The sequence below is a fragment of the Schistocerca piceifrons genome, chromosome 5 (genome assembly GCF_021461385.2).
Source record: "Schistocerca piceifrons isolate TAMUIC-IGC-003096 chromosome 5, iqSchPice1.1, whole genome shotgun sequence".
NCBI classification, from domain to species: domain Eukaryota; kingdom Metazoa; phylum Arthropoda; class Insecta; order Orthoptera; family Acrididae; genus Schistocerca; species Schistocerca piceifrons.
In genome coordinates this window covers 486,354,001-486,370,734 of record NC_060142.1, presented here as the reverse complement: position 1 = coordinate 486,370,734, position 16,734 = coordinate 486,354,001, and positions in this window count along the sequence as shown.

Genomic DNA, 16,734 nt, shown 5'->3' with positions numbered 1-16,734 from the left:
TGCAGCGCCGCGCCGGCGCGTCCCACAGTGGTCATAACCCACGCTGGAGGAGCGGGTTGAAGTTACGCCCGCGCCGGCGAGACAACTTCCGCCGCGGCAACTCAAACAAGCGGAGCCGCTAACCGCCGCCACTTGTCAATTTTACGCGCGGGGTCGCTGGGCGAGCCGCAGCGCGACATTTGCATACGGCATCGCCGCCTGTCCCTGTTTGCCGAGCGGCGGCTCCCAGGCAGCAAGCTGTGCGACACGCGCTAACTCCACTGCCCACTTAATGTGTCCACGGACCGCTACACTCGCTCTGCAAATAGCTGCACGCGTCTGAAGGTGTTCGCTGGTTTCGAAATATCTACATATCATACGCACAGGTGCGAAAGCTTGCTGTTTACCTCAGTTTCTTAACGACAGGAAAGAGAAAAGAATGGAAACGGCGAAACAGAAGGTGGCAGGAAGTGCTAGTGAAACATTTAAATTGGTGAGTCGTTCGTGAGAAAATTATTGGTGTATAGACACATTGGAGAGAAAGAGTGTACTTCGAATACCTACGGCAAACAGAGGCAACGGCCTTGCCGCAGTAGATATGCCGGTTCCCGTCAGATCACTGAAGTTAAGCGCTGCCCGGCGTGGCCGGCACTTGGATGGATGACCATCCGGGTCGCCATGCGCTGTTGCCATTTTTCGGGGTGCCCTCAGACTCATGATGCCAACTGAGGAGCTACTCGAGCGAATGGTAGCGACTCCGGTCAGACAGCCATCATAATGACCGGGAGAGCGGTGTGCTGACCACACGCCCCTCCTTTCCACATCCTCACCTGAGGATGACACGGCGGTCGGATGGTCCCGATGAGCCACTTAATGGCCTGAAGACGGAGTGCTTTACCGCATACAGATGTAGTATACGCAACAAGTATTCCAATGGCGATATGCACAAACATGCTGCTCGGTAGATACTATGAATGTAGAATATATGGAGGAACTACCACGAAAACTTAGATTTTATGGCGTAGAACATCTATGAAGAAAGTCAAAAAATTTGTACTCCTACCCCCCCCCCCCCCCAAACAGACTCCTACCCCCGTACAGTTAGTCATCAAAATTTATGACTGTCAGTTCTTAATACTTACGGAAATATTTGTAGGATCTGAAACTTTAAACGTATGACACATGCAACAGATAACAGTAACGAGGTGAACTGTTCGTGTATGAATTAGTAAGTAGTGTAATAGTAAGGCGGTGAACTAGCCATGCACAAGTTACGTATCAGATGTGCTCCACGATATTCGTTTTAAATCTTGCAAGTATTTTCATAGCTATTAAAAATGCACAATCAGAAACTGTCTGAGCTATCTCTAAGGGGACTATCTCTAAGGGGCTAGGGATCTGTAAAGAGCTAGTAAAAACTGTTTTACACTTTCTTGTCCAATTTAAAACTGTGCTATATAAAAATTAATTTTCATTTAAATAATTATTTTCTACTTTTTACTGCAGTGTTCAAAAATGGTTCAAATGGCTCTGAGCACTATGCGACTTAACTTCTGAGGTCATCAGTCGCCTAGAACTTAGAAGTAATTAAACCTAACTAACCTAAGGACATCACACACATCCATGCCCGAGGCAGGATTCGAACCTGCGACCGTAGCGGTCGCGTGGTTCCAGACTGAAGCGCCTTTAACCGCACGGCCACACCTGCCGGCTTACTGCAGTGTGTAGAACTACTTAAACCTAACTAACCTAAAGACATCACACACATCCATGCCCGAGGGAGGATTCGAAACTACGACCGTAGCAGCAGCGCGGTTCCGGACTGAAGCGCCAAGAACCGCTCGGTCACAGCGGCCGGCTACTACAGAGAGTCATGAACCTTACATAGTGATAAACAGCATGAACACGTCGAGGCCAACTGGGAGTAGTTTCTCAAGATCGATGTGGAAGACAGTCGTTTGTATTTCACGGGCATTACTAATTGAGTATCTTCCTATCTCCTGAAATCTTCATCCCCGAACATTGTTTGTTTCCTCACAATATTTGGGATCCTCTAAAGAAGTATAATTTTGACCCTAAATGTAAGGGACACTAAGTGTAAATTATCGTGTTATGAACCCTCCCAAGAACTCCACGTGCAGCGACGAGCGCGTGGGCGACCGCGCGAGGCCGGGAAAAAAGGATGTAAATCTTGGTGTGAAACAAGGTGACAGATTCGGGACCTTTTGAGGAGGAACAAACCTCTGCTCTATCCATAATTTGCATAGCAATTTTATTTCGAACTATTTAAAGATTCAACTGCGAATTAATGCACCTAATTAGTTATGGAAACGAAAGAAATCTTGTAATAATAATTCCGTACGTACAGAGCAACCGAGATTTGTAAACAGATCTCAGCTGCCATCATTTGCAGAGGAATTAATAAACTGCTCAAAATGGCGGAGGCCGTTAAAAAGATTCACATTTAAACGGAGTGTCTTCTTCGTTTTGAGGCGCGCACGAACACGGAACATCTCGTCGTCCCACCGGCGGAGGCTGCATCAGGTTAGGACAGTCTATGGCCCAGCAGGCGACTGCTAGCCGCTTGAACACCCAGCAACTTGGCACCGGTACTACTTTATTCAGCCCTAGACACACTGGTGTGAGGTGCTGACCAGCTATCAAAACCCTTGAGCGTCGCCGCTCCAGCCCCATTCTGGAACGTCTTCCGCGGCCGCCTATTTTTCACAGATACGCTCCGCGACGCGACTGTAAAGCTTAATGGTTCGTGACTTCGGGCATAATCTAATAATGATTCTCGGATTCGATCGCCATTTCGGTCGTTCGGCGATCGCAAGTATTTCGCGATACAACAGGGGAGCAGCAGCGCCAGCCATGCGATAACGCCCACCGAATTCTCCTCCCCCGACCCCTCTTTATGTAGCTAAAACGTTGTTGTCATTGCTCGAGATTCTTACCCCGAAGTTTTCTCCCTTCAAGTCATGTAGCTACAAGTAAATACTATCTCTATATGTCATTCTGTAATGTGTCTCTCAGTGGAGGCTGCCCTCGGTTAAGAATACGTTGCTATGTGCTACTTGCAGAATATATCTCTTTCTGTCAATTTCTAAATCTTTTGTTTGTGTTGCGATTTCTACCACCTTCCCCGGTATCCACACAAATCAGTGTCAAATCAGGGTTTTAGTTCGTGCCTTACCACGGTCTGACACTGGGTACAATAATAACATGAGGTCCTGATGGGTTTTCAATATTTATCTCACCTGCGCACTAGGGCAAACTCTTTTCATTCAAGCCACCTGATACGAAAACTGCAGCAGCCAGTTTAGATGTGGTAGTGCAAATTTACCCTGACGAACCAAAACATTATGACCACCTGCTTAACAGGTTTCTGGGCCATCTTTGTAACGCAATATATCACCGATTCTGCGTCTCACCGAGTCTACAGTTCGTTCGAAGATTTGTGGAGCTATGTGCCACAGGTGTCTACGCACGATGTAAGCGTATTGTCATATCGCTGGGTTAGTTGCGGAGTATCTTTGCGGGCAGCCGCGTCTGTAGAGTCGAGCGCGGGACACGGAACTGTTACGTTGTGTTGTGGGTAGCTCTGCATGTAAGAAGCATTGTTAGTATGGAAGTTGAAGTGTTGCTACAAGTGCTATTACAGTAAAGTGATGAAATATGGAAGTGATTCAGAAGAAAGTGCGTCAAGATGTAATTAAAAATGAGCAGTGCTGCCCATAACGTATTCCTCTAGTTATGTGTCGCACAGCATCAATCATCCGCGCCGTGTTCGGTCTCCCAGAATGAACTGATGTGAATCAGTAAAAATTAGTTACCACAAAAGAGTGCAGTCAGGTGCCAGTGTCTTGTAGCGAGCGTGAGGACGTGCGTTCGATCATCGCGTTTCCGCATTATCAACAATCAGCTGCGCCGCGACGGTTACGCGCACGCTCGTACAAGTGAGAACTGAGAACTGAAAATTTAAGTTTATTAACAGTGTTATATTATTGTTAGTGTCAAGGAGGACTGGTACCAGATATCTGTGTATGCGTGACGAGCGTAAGAACTTTCATGCGATCATTCAGCTTCCACATCATGAACAATCACACGCGTCGTGTCGGCTACGTTACGCTCGTCTGAGTGATATTGTGGACTGGTAATCATCCATTAATTGGGATAAACACTTATGAATTAGAATGTAACGAGTGCAACATGCTACTTTATTTTATGTCTCAGAATATAGTTGTCGCCGGCCGAAGTGGCCGTGCGGTTAAAGGCGCTGCAGTCCGGAACCGCAAGACCGCTACGGTCGCAGGTTCGAATCCTGCCTCGGGCATGGATGTTTGTGATGTCCTTAGGTTAGTTAGGTTTAACTAGTTCTAAGTTCTAGGGGACTAATGACCTCAGCAGTTGAGTCCCATAGTGCTCAGAGCCATTTGAACCATTTTGAATATAGTTGTTCATATCAGACTTAGGACAGTGTTGTGTTTTAACGTTTAGTGGCTCCCCTAAACCCGCTTCCATATTTCGATGGATAATTTGAGGCAAGCCAGCGGCAGTGTGAGGCACAACAATACGACCGCCGTAGGATTATCAGGTACGTGGTGTGGGCAGTGCGCACGGTCAAGAAACGGTGGAGACGACAACCAATTTTAGGGTACCCCCGTCATTTGTACTCCCGGCCATGTTATAACGAGTTATGTAATTCCCATATATAAATGGCCACTGATTTGCGAACGTGTTGATGGCGCTCGATAGCGAACCAGATGGAGGCCATCGGGTTCACATCAGGCGGATTCGGTGGACAAGACATTAACGTCATTGCACTATCATTCCCCTCGAACCACCACAGCACTATTCTGGCTTTGAGACATCGACAGTTCTACCGCTGAAAGATGACAGCGTCGTCAGGGAAGATATCAAGCATGAAGGGATGCAGGTGGTTCGCAGCTGTCAGCGTGTCTTCGACTACTACCACAGGTCCCAGGAAAGCGCAGGAGAATGTCTATCATAGCGTAATACTGTTCCCATCAACCTACGTCGGTGGCGTGGTGCACGTTTCGAGCGGCCGTCCGTCTGAATGACGGCGTTTATGGAGACGACCATCGACCTGACGTAACAAAAACATGATTCATCCGACGATCCGACATGTTTCCAATGATACACGGTGTAGTCTCGATGATCCCGAGCCCATTACAATCGTAACTGACGATGTCGTCAGGCCAACTTGTGAACAAACGGAAGTCGTCTGCTGCGGAGCCGCTTGCTCAACAATGTGGTGAAATGCGAAATACATGTGCGTCCCCCGGCATCGTGCTGTTTCGTTAGAGGTGCCACACATCGCCATCTATCCTAATTTACAGAGCAGACAAGCCTCCCAAGTACACGTCCTTTGAGGATTTGAAGAGTCGTGGACGTCCAACCACTTAGCGCCAAGTGCTAGTTTCACTCTCCTTTTACTACTTTCCGTAGATTCTCACGAGAGTGAACACTCGACCAGCGTTGCCGTTTTCGAGATACTCGTTCACAGGCTCTGCCTTATAATAACCTGCCCTTTGGCAAAGTCGCTTATCTCACAAGGGTAGACCACGACGTTTGGAAGGCGAATTTACTGCAAACTTCGTGCAGTCGTAGTACTCCACGAGGACAACAAAATGTGTAAGTAGTAGCTCGTACTTCTCAAGCGTTATTGAGAAAATCGCAAGGTAATTCCGGTCGTCAAATCTATACCTGTGCGTGGCTATTTTTAGTACGAAGCGGCGGCAGCCTAATGGTGCCGGCACGATAGCTCAGCGTGTTCGGTCAGAGGACTGTTTGCTCTCTGTATTAAAAAAAAAAAAAAAAAAACTAAATAAATGAATCAGCGATCAACTTCCACGGATATTTTGTGACGTTCGCCCAGTCCAAACGCAACGAACAATACCAACCAAAACGCAAAAAGAAAAAAAAAATAGTGGTTAGCGTTCAAGCTCCGTAATCGCTGGATCGAGTCCCGTTCGTCAGGCTTTTTCTTTTTTTTTTTCTTTCAACACAGTCAGTTTCTTTACTATTTATATTACAATTGATTTAATTGGAAAAATACGTGTAATCTAACGAACTTTTATTAAATTTACAATGTTATTTGGCAGTCTACAAATTTCTATTATCACAAATGAAATAATATTCCTAACTATCGACTGCTAAACGACCAAACGCATAAAGTGATACTGAAAATATATACTTGTCCGCGATTAGAGAAATCCCTTATACCTGGAAGGAGCCCGAAACGACTTGTTTCCTTCAAGTTTTGACCGGCACAGAAGGCTTTCTAAAGATGTACACTTAATCGTCGCTTTCGACATTACGAGTACAAGTTGCAGCATGGTATTTTTCGTAAAAACAGAGTACATAAAGTTAAACGGCACCAGCTGCATTGAATAAATGCTATGTTTCCGCATACGCAAGGTCTTTTGAGGTCTTCCGTGGAAATACAAACCTCGTAAACATTTTCAAAAATCTCTCTTTCAGCCGATAATTTGGAAGCAAACCATGCATATCGTAGTATTTCCTTAAATATCGGCACTGATAACCGGTCATGCAGTATCGAGTGTATTTTAATAGCGTCTTCACGAGAAGCAGTTTCTCGTTCTCTTTCGATTAAATACGAACAATTTTGAAGACACGGACAAGCAATCATTTGCAGTATCACTTTATGCGTCTGGTCGTTTAGTAGCCGATAGTTATGAATATTATATTATTTTAGATTAAAAAATTTGTACTGCCAAATAACATTGTGAATTTAATAACAGTTCATCCGATTACATGTATTTTTCAACTATATCAATTGTAATATAAATAATAAATAAAATGACTGTGTTGATAATAAAAAAAAACTGACGTACGGGACTCGACCCAGCGATTACGGGGCTTGAACGCTAACAACTTTTTTCGGTCTCTTTTTGTTCTATATTTTGAATTTGTTCGTGGCGGACGTCCGATGGCACCCGTTCAGGTTGATCGTTGATCCGTTCGTTCAGTTTTTTTATTACAGAGGGTAGCTAAGCCCTCTGACCGAACACGCTGAGCTACCGTGAGGCTTATCTTGCGATTTTCTCAATAACGCTTGAGAAGTTCGCGCTACTGTTTACACATTTTGTTGTCCTCATGGAGTACTATGAGTGTACGAAGTTTGCAGTAAATCCGCGTTCCAAACCTTGTGGCCTGCCCTTGTCAGTGGGTTTCTCTATTTGCAGCTAATATCTTCGCTAGGGTAGTTGCTCGGCTTACATACTTTTCTTGTTGCGTCACGTGCCCGCAACGCCAGAAGGAGGCTTCCAGCCTTGCAGTTGGCAGTGGTCATAATGTTTCGGCTGATCACTGTGTACTACTGTGTGCACCTATCACTTCATTATCTCATCTCCAGTTACGGGAAATACATCAGCTTCAGCTACTTCTGCATTGCATTCCTCTCATTGATAGTACTAGCTTTGGCGGTACTCTTTGCCTGCTTTTCTATAATCCCTGCAACCCCCTCTGCAACTGGGTAACAAAAACTGAAACGCAAGCGCGCGATCACACGCGAATTCCAGTTTACCCACCACCTTCCTCTTTAGGAAATGGCAGAGACAGAGAGAGAGAGAGACGAGAAGGTGAGCGGGGAAGCCGACAAACGGAGAAAGACTGCGGTGTTTTTGGACTCTGTGGAGGGGGGTGGGAGGAAGGAGGGGAGGATTCCACCGCCAACTGCACACAAAGTTACCTCCGCATTGAAACGACAAACAGAACAAAGAAGAAAGATCGATACGATTAAATCTGGTATGTACGGTGCTTCTCTTGGTGGAACTCGACAGCGACCAAAGTGAATCGCACTGCAGCGCCTTTAGGGTTCCACTTGCCGCCAGCTATATTTTCTGGCTTTTACACGGGCCAAAATTAGAGCCCCGGCTCAATTATCTGGCGACGGTGGAGCAGCTAACCGGATCGGACAAGAGCAACAGGCGAACACTGCCTTTTACGGTGGAAATTGGATGAGTCTCATCACGTGCCAGCCCCGCGCAGCGCATCTACCAGCACGGTTGCCCGTCTCTGACTTTACGCGCTACCTGCCGCTAAATCAGAGCTGCCTCACTGCGCTGCTTGTGCAGACCTCATCTGCTCCTACAGACACTGAAATCTCATTGCGCAGCTCACTCTAAAGAATAACTATTAGAAATCACACATGAAGATGGACAGATTTATGGGCTCAAATGGCTCTGAGCACGATGCGACTTAACTTCTGAGGTCAACAGTCGCCTAGAACTTAGAACTAATTAAACCTAACTAACCTAAGGACATCACACACATCCATGCCCGAGGCAGGATTCGAACCTGCGACCGTAGCGGTCACGCGGTTCCAGACTGAAGCGCCTTTAACCGCACGGCCACACCGGCCGGCGACAGATTTATGGGAAAAATACATTATAAGGAAGGGATAAAAAAAGAAACAACTCACCATAATGGAATTATCCGAACGGGACGGAAATATGTAGATGTCATGTACATGTACAGGCAAACAAATTTTTACAACTTCAGAAAAACTGAATGATTTATTCGTGAGTAACAGCTTCACAAAGTGCGAAAGTCTATAACGCTCATTTCTTCCCCCGGCTCTTATGCAGGCGACCGTTCGGCTCGGCGCTGATTGATAGAGTTGTTCGATGTCGTCCTGACTCATATCGTGCCAAATTCTGTCCAATCGGAGCGTTATATCGTCAAGATCCCGAGCTGGTTGGAGGACCCTGCTCGTAATGATCCAAACGTTCTCAATTGACGAGAGGTCCAGCGACCTTGTTGGCCTTGGTAGGGTTTGGCAAGCCCGAAGACAAGGATTAGAAACGCCCGTCGTATAGGGGCGGCCATTATCTTGCTGATTTATAAGAATAGGATGGCTTGGCACGAAGGGAACCAAAACGGGTCACCCAATCTCGCCGACGCGTTGTAAGGGTGCCGCACATGACAATCGAAGGTTTCAAATGGTTCATATGGCTCTGAGCACTATGGGACTTAACATCTGACGTCATCAGTCCCCTAGAACTTAGAACTACTTAAACCTAACTAACCGAAGGACATCACACACATCCATGGCCGAGGCAGGATTCAAACCTGTGATCCAGTCTGAAGCGCCTAGAACCGCTAGGCCACAGCGGCCGGCCAACAGAAGGGGTCCTGCTCTGAAAACAAGTGACACCCAAGACCACCCCTCTCGGTTGTGGGATGTGTGCCGGGCAACAGTCAGGCAGGTGCTTAACAGCTGTCCAATAATTTTATCAATCAATACAAAGCCGAGTAACTGTTTGCATAAGGGCCAGAGATAGACTAACGCGTTATTGGCTTGCTCAGTATGTGAAGCTTTTTCTCCTTAATAAATCATCCAATTTTTCTGAAATTGTAATCATTTGTTTGTCTGTACATGTACATCACATCTACTGATATCCGTCCCATTTGGATAATTCCTTCGTGGTGCGTAGTTTTATTCTCTCTCTCTCTCTCTTTTGTTTTCTTGGTGTGTATCAATCGTTAGAAGTCTCCTGCAGAAATATTGAACCATGCTGCCTCTACAGCCCTCCATAATAATTACAAAAGTGTTTCTGGTGCAGTATTTTGTGCATGAACTGACCTCTTGATATGTCACGTAGGATTCATGTTGGGTGATCTGGGTGGCCAAATCATTCGCTCGAATTTTCCAGAATATTCTTCAAACCAGTCGCCAACAGTTGTGGCCTGGTGCCATGTTTGGGAATATGAAGTGCATTAATGGCTGCAAGCGGTCTCCAAGTAGCCGCACATAACCGTTTCTAGTCAATTATCGGTTCAGTTGGACCAGAGGGCCCAGTCCATTCCATGTAAACACGGCCGACGCCATTATGAAGTCACCACCAGCTTGCTCAGTGAATTGTTAACAACTTAGGTCCATAACTTCGTGGGATCTGCGCTACACTCGAACCCCACCACCCCCTCTTACCAACTGAAATCAGGACTCTTCTTGATATGTCTGCATAACCAGAAGAAACTAACAATCAAAGTCAAAAAACAATTCATTGGTCTGTTCAATTAACCAAAACAAATTCTCCAAGTATAACACAAAAGAGTGATCCGTCTTCGAATCACAACTACATACAAGAATAATATACAAAACAACTGAAATAATTTCCTACTAGTCTCTGCCAGAGACTTCTCCGATATACCAAGCCTAATCCAGAGATCAGCGAGAATATCCAAGCCAGGCTTCCGGGGCGGCAGCTATCCACGTCTGTTGGCGGTTGAACTGCCGATGTGCGGCCGAGCCCTGGCCTTTATAGCGCTTCGGTGGATGAGTACCTCGAAACTATTTTCCATCACGTGGTATGACGTGTGAAAATAGTTCCGGAATCCGCAGCGACCTCTTCCTTATGTTTATGTGGGCCGGTAGTGGCCCTGGTGGCCGTTGGTATCTTTGCTGTGGTGTTGTTGTTGTTGTGGCAGTTCATCAATATTGCCTGTCGGTTGTGTAGTGCTTCGGTGTGCGTGCGAAGCGGGCAACCCGCGGCTGCAGGCTGTCAGTTTGGTTGCTGATACTCTAGGCGCCGTGATGTCTGGTGGAGAAGGCCACAGCACTTCTGATCGGGTCACTGTTTTCCAATCGTCTAGTATCCAATCGCTGTGGTCACGAGCGCAGGAGAGGTGTTCTGCAGGCGACGTCATGCCGTTAGCGAAGTAATTCGCGGTGGCGTCTGCTGCCATAGCCCATTAACGCCTCATTTCGTCACACTGTCCTAACAGATACGGCCGTCGTACGTCCCGCATTAATTTCTGAGGTTGTTTCACGCACTGTTGCTTTTCCGTTAGCACTGACTATTCTACGCAAACGCTGCTGCTCCCGGGTTTTAAATGAAGGCCGTCGGCCACTGTGTTATCCGTGGTGAAAAAAATGCGTGAAATTTGGTGTTCTTGGCACACTCTTCACACTGTGGAACTCGAAATGTTGAGTTCCATAACGATTTCCGAGATGGAATGTGCCATGTTTCTAGCTAAAAATACCATTCCGCGTTCACAACCTGTTAATTGCAGTCGTGTGGACATAACAACGTCGGAAACTTTTCACACGATTCACTTGAGAACAAACGGCAGCTCCGCCAGGGCACTGCCCCTGTAAATTATGTGTATGCGATACTACCGCCATCTGTATTAGTGCATATGGCTATCCAATGACTTTTGTCAGCTTGGTGTATGTATATTACTGCTCCAGTAACACAACTATAACTTACTTGTTTCTTTTCACGACTGTCAGAAAGTTTATCAGTATAGGTAGTACACACGTACCTATTTTCTATGCAGATTTCGCAATCTTGGTCGATTACAACTGTAGACGTCTCTCCTGATGACCGACTTGTCGAAAACAATATCTCTGCGCTAGGCAACGTTTCATATGAAATTTTTATAGTTGCAATTATCCCGTCAAAACGTTTGTCGTCCAGTAACAGTCTCAAGTTGTTGTTTTCGTTTTAACAAAAATGTGAAACGAAGGCGGCCGGGGTGGCTGAGTAGTTCTAGGCGCTACAGTCTGGAACCGCGCTACCGCTACGGTCGCAGGTTCGAATCCTGCATCGGGTATGGATATGTGTGATGTCCTTAGGTTAGTTAGGTTTCCGGTAGTTCTAAGTTCTAGGGGACTGATGACCTCAGAAGTTAAGTCCCATAGTGCTCAGAGCCATTTGAACCATTTTTTTTTTTTTTTTTTTTTTGTGAAACGAAGAAATTTTTGGGACGAAGAACTTTATTATTTATAAGATTCGAAAAAAATCTGGCTTGTATTCAATCTGCACCATTTATCGGCTACTGGACTCCATTTAAAAATTTTCTTTTGAAGGTGCAATATACGTAATAAGAGGCGAGAAGGCTTGCAAGGCACTAATTTGTACCTTGAAAACCACCTGCTGCCGAAATAAGGGAGGCTGTACAGGACATCATTCGGCTGCATTCCCGTAGATTGCTTGAATTTGGTAAGGGTGCTTCTTCCTCGTTTTCTTCTTCCTTATTTCAAGAATTAACCGGCTGGCTGTTATGACATAAGCCTTCGACCAATCTTCTACGTGGACGCACTATCTCTTTCCCTGCTGCATAATATTGAGAGTTGAGATAATGAGTCATTTTTCTTTCGCTTCAAATGATTTTTCCATATTTGTCAACATTTTTGCATTTTTAGTTTAGAACTTGTATTTGCAACTATTGTGTCTTCTATCCTCTGTTTATGTATTACAGTCTGTTTATCTGCTAGAGTTAAACTCACTTTCAGCAGTAACTTCCTTTTGGGTATCTGAATATTTTATTTGTCGTCTGGAAATTATGCCAGTTGTTATATACATATAATATTGTGGATACTCCTGTTTGTACAGCTGTTTAACAGTGCACTCTTTCTGGTTTTACTCTTTATTGCTCTGTATATCGCACATATGATAGGTAGCTTAAATGTGACACCTGTTCTATTTGTACGAGATTGATGTAATTTTTTGATATTGTTTTTTGCGCTCCTTTAAAAGCCACTACTAAACGCTCTTGTTTTGATGCTTTCATTTTTTATTTCTTACGCATCAAAATCAGTCATTTGAGTACCTTTGGATATCATATGTATTTCCATAAATAATAATTTCGCCATCATCAAATATTTACGTGTTGATATGTCTTCCATTATTTTTATACAATGATCCGTCTTGCAGTTATGATCTTTGAAAACAGAATCAGAACAAAAAATAAATAATGTTGGGAAACGGATACGACTTTTATTGCTTTTTAATGCCTCTAATCGCCATTCATTGAATTTTGTTTTACTCTCGGAATCTCTACAATGACTTTTTAGAGATCCCAGGAAGTGCTTTGGCCAGCCTCTCACTTCCATTATAGATCACAGAGTCTTCCTATCTACATTCTCGTAGGACATTTCAAATTCGCTAAAGGCTGCTTGATTGCTGCATTAAATTCGTTTCTCGTTTATATACTTTGGTTCAGTAGAAAATATTGCCTGTATTAAACCTTTTTTTATCCGTTCAGCTCGACTTATTTCCTAACATCGATTACGATGTTTAGTTTCTTATTAATAACCTACACATGGACTGTATGGTGCTGCTTTCATCAAGTCGATACCTATGTATTTTTCATAGCTGCTTTGATTTCCTATCGTGAAGAAAGATATCACATGATGTGTTCCTTCTTGGATTACGCACTGCAAATATTCATTGCATAATCGCAGGAATCTTATGTGCAGGAACTATTTGCGTATTTTAGGAAGTAAAATTTCGTATTTTCACTGTCGTGGATTTTCTGTAATAACTGCTGCGAAAGATGTACTGCGATTGTTGGATCTACGTAAGTAATATTTGTTTGCTTTTCGTCTACTTTATCGATGACTATAGGGATTGAGGTACAAAAGTTGAGTGTTGACTGTCATTGTTGTTTAACACTAACGATGGTTTGCCGGCACCTATTCACGTAACACTCCACTAAATAAGACATAGCACGTTGTGACTGAGATGCTTTGTTTCCTCTTAAACAATTCTGCTTTTCCCCTCAGTCCGTCCAGTCACAACCTACAACACACGTTATTCTTTGTCCACAATGTTCCCATCTTTGTGCGACAAGAATGTCATATTTTTTGGGTGTTGATATTCCTTTGTTCTGTTAAAAGAATCAGAGAAGCAGCTGTCGTATTGAACGAGTAGGCAATAGTTCACAGGATCATATTTCGCTCCTTGCTTTTGTCCTCCTTCCTCTCTGGTTCAAATTCATGTTCGAATCATAGCCGCGTCGTATACTTCCTTGCCTTATTTACACACAATCGCCGTACAATAACTTAAACGTCTGAAACTATACTGCTTCACGTACTTCATTGATACTCTATTTTATCATCATCCTCAATACACACAATAACGACTACAGAAAGCTGACATATCTGTGTGTGAAAACTTTCCTGCAACCATTTTCCGAGCTTGTTCTGTGAAATAACAACACTCAATGTAATGGACTTTCACAGGGATTTACCTAGTCAAGGGATCGAGCTGAAATACTGCAACAGCTGCGACCACACCCGACTTTGTCAGACAATTAGTGCGGCTGAACATAAAAAGCACGAAGAATACTTTCGAAGAGCGGCGGGATGAGACATAATAAACATAGTTCTCCACCTCAAGGAATTAACATAAATGATTAATGAAATGGCATCCTATTCAAAATAACGATATACTAAGCCCGCTAATGACGCGGAAGGTCGTTCCTTTGAACCGTAAGCGAACAAACCAGAGCGGGTGAAGATAACACGCAGAACTTTGAAATGGCTCAAGTTCTGTTTCCGGTCCGGGGTCCTAACCGGTTTCTCTGCTCCGTTCCTGCAGATGTTCGCCGTAATAGCTATTCAAGAGCGCTTTTCGCACCACGCCAGCATACAGCAGGTACAGAGACAATGAAATTGTGGAGCAATCGATGACTACCTGCAAAGCTGCACCAAAAATTAAGATGAATGACTCGTTCTTAAGACCAATTTCAGTACTGACAGCACTGCACCAAACTTAAACATTCACCGAATCTCATGGGAAAAAGTCGATCAACCATACAAGTTATCGTAAAATATAACGCAATTTTTCTTTGCGTTAAGCGTTCGGTTAACGATAGAAACAAAGCAACGGGATTCCTATTATTATGTCAGATGAATAGTTCAGAAAACAAAATGGTCAACGGAAAGACTGACATTAATTACTGATTTGAAATAAGACGGCAAATTACCCAATAGTTAAAAATATATTTGTTCAGTAGTTTTCAGGATACAGGTCATGTTCGTATCATAATAGGGAATGATAAAACAAGAGCTGACAAATAAAAGTTTTTAAATGAAGTCCGGGAAAAAAAGATTCCATTTAATTTCATCTGTAGCTCTCACGACGTACTGTGTCTACATAAGATACAAAAGACAAGTTTCATATGAGTGAAGTAAAGAACGTAATTTATTCCGAAGAGGCCTGTCGGAGTGGCCGTGCGGTTCTAGGCGCTACAGTCTGGAATCGAGTGACCGCTACGGTCGCTAGTTCGAATCCTGCCTCAGGCATGGATGTGTGTGATGTCCTTAGGTTAGTTAGGTTTAATTAGTTCTAAGTTCTAGGCGGCTGATGACCTCAGAAGTTAAGTCGCATAGTGCTCAGAGCCATTTGAACCATTTATTCCGCAAAAATTTTAGACGTTTTTCTTGAAGTCTCTTTCCACTATTGGCTTATGATAGCTGAACGCAGAAATATTCGCCCTATAGGACGTAGAAGTTGTTGATGAGTTAGGAGCGACGTTCCAAACGTGATTCTACTTATCTATAACGGGACTGTTTCTATAAATGGCATCAAATTATAAACAAGATGTGCCAAAGCTCACCGAAAAGCCTTAAGGACAGTTTCCTTACACCAAAACAAGAAATAAAGTCTAGTATACATGGGATCTAAAATGCATACTTTAAGAACTATGTGCACTTGCTCAGCAGAAGAGATACGTGCCTTTTTTTATGTAAGGAACCTGTCCATAAAACGTGTCGGCGCTTTTTGGGACGCCCTGAATATGTCGCTCGTCGAAGTCAACTTTTCACGGTTGTTCTCCAATTTTCAGTGGTCTATGGAATTTTACAACGGCGTCGAATTACATGAAAAGGAAAATTTGGGTGCGTTTCTTGATTACTGTGGTACTATGACTGAAGGTTGGCACTACTGTATCAGGAGAAAGTATTTGCCTAATCGGTATGTGGAAGGTCTCTAGCGGACAGTGCATATGGGGGTGGAAGGAGTTGCTAGTAGATTTTCAGTAGGTGCAGACGACAGTTGGCGACGACTGTGGATTTCAACGATGTACGAGACACTATCAATAAGTAATGCAACTTTTTTTTCTAGGTTATTTTAGGTTGAAAAAATGCAGAATTTGCTGTAGAACATTGTGGAATATTTCCCCTTTAGTCCCTAGAAATTCATTAAGCACAGACAGGTAGCGGCACTATTCGTAGCCTTCAATAGAGCGTCTGTAACGGAGGAGCGTTCCAAACAGAGAGCTGTCACTGAGTCTATTTTGCCAGAAAACCACAGTCTTGCAGATATTCGTAGGCGCAATCAGAATGTCTACGGAGACTTCTCAATGAATAAAAACAAGATGAGTCGTTGGGCGAGGGGCTGTCATCATCGCAAGCAGGTTGCGGAAACCTGTCCCATCTCCCGCGTCCGGCCGGCCGCACACAACTGTTACGCGTACAGTGATGGAACGTGCGGACACTCTCACTCGAGGTGACCGACGGATCACAATCAAACACCTCGCTGCACAGCTGGTCGTCTCTGTTGGTAGTGCTGACTCAAAGCTGTGTGCCAGCTGAGTTCCTCGCCGCCTAACAGAAGAACAGAAAAAGCACCGGATGTCCAACTAAGTGGAGTTGCTTGCGCGTTAGGAGGCTGCCCGTGACAATTTTTTGTCGAAGATTGTCACAAGCGATGAAACGTGGGTTCGCTTCGAACTATAAACAAAAGAGCAATCCATTTAATGGAGTCACACCACCTCATCTCCGAAGAAAAAGTTTAAAACAGCACCTTCGTCTGGTAACGTCATGGTGACGGTCTTCTTGGACTCTGTAGGGGTTATTCTGTTTGACGTCCTGCCTCACCGTGAAACGAACTGCTCTGAATTATATGCGCTACCCTTAGGAAATTGAAGAGACGACTTCACTGTGTTCGTCGTCATCAAAATGTAAACGAGTTT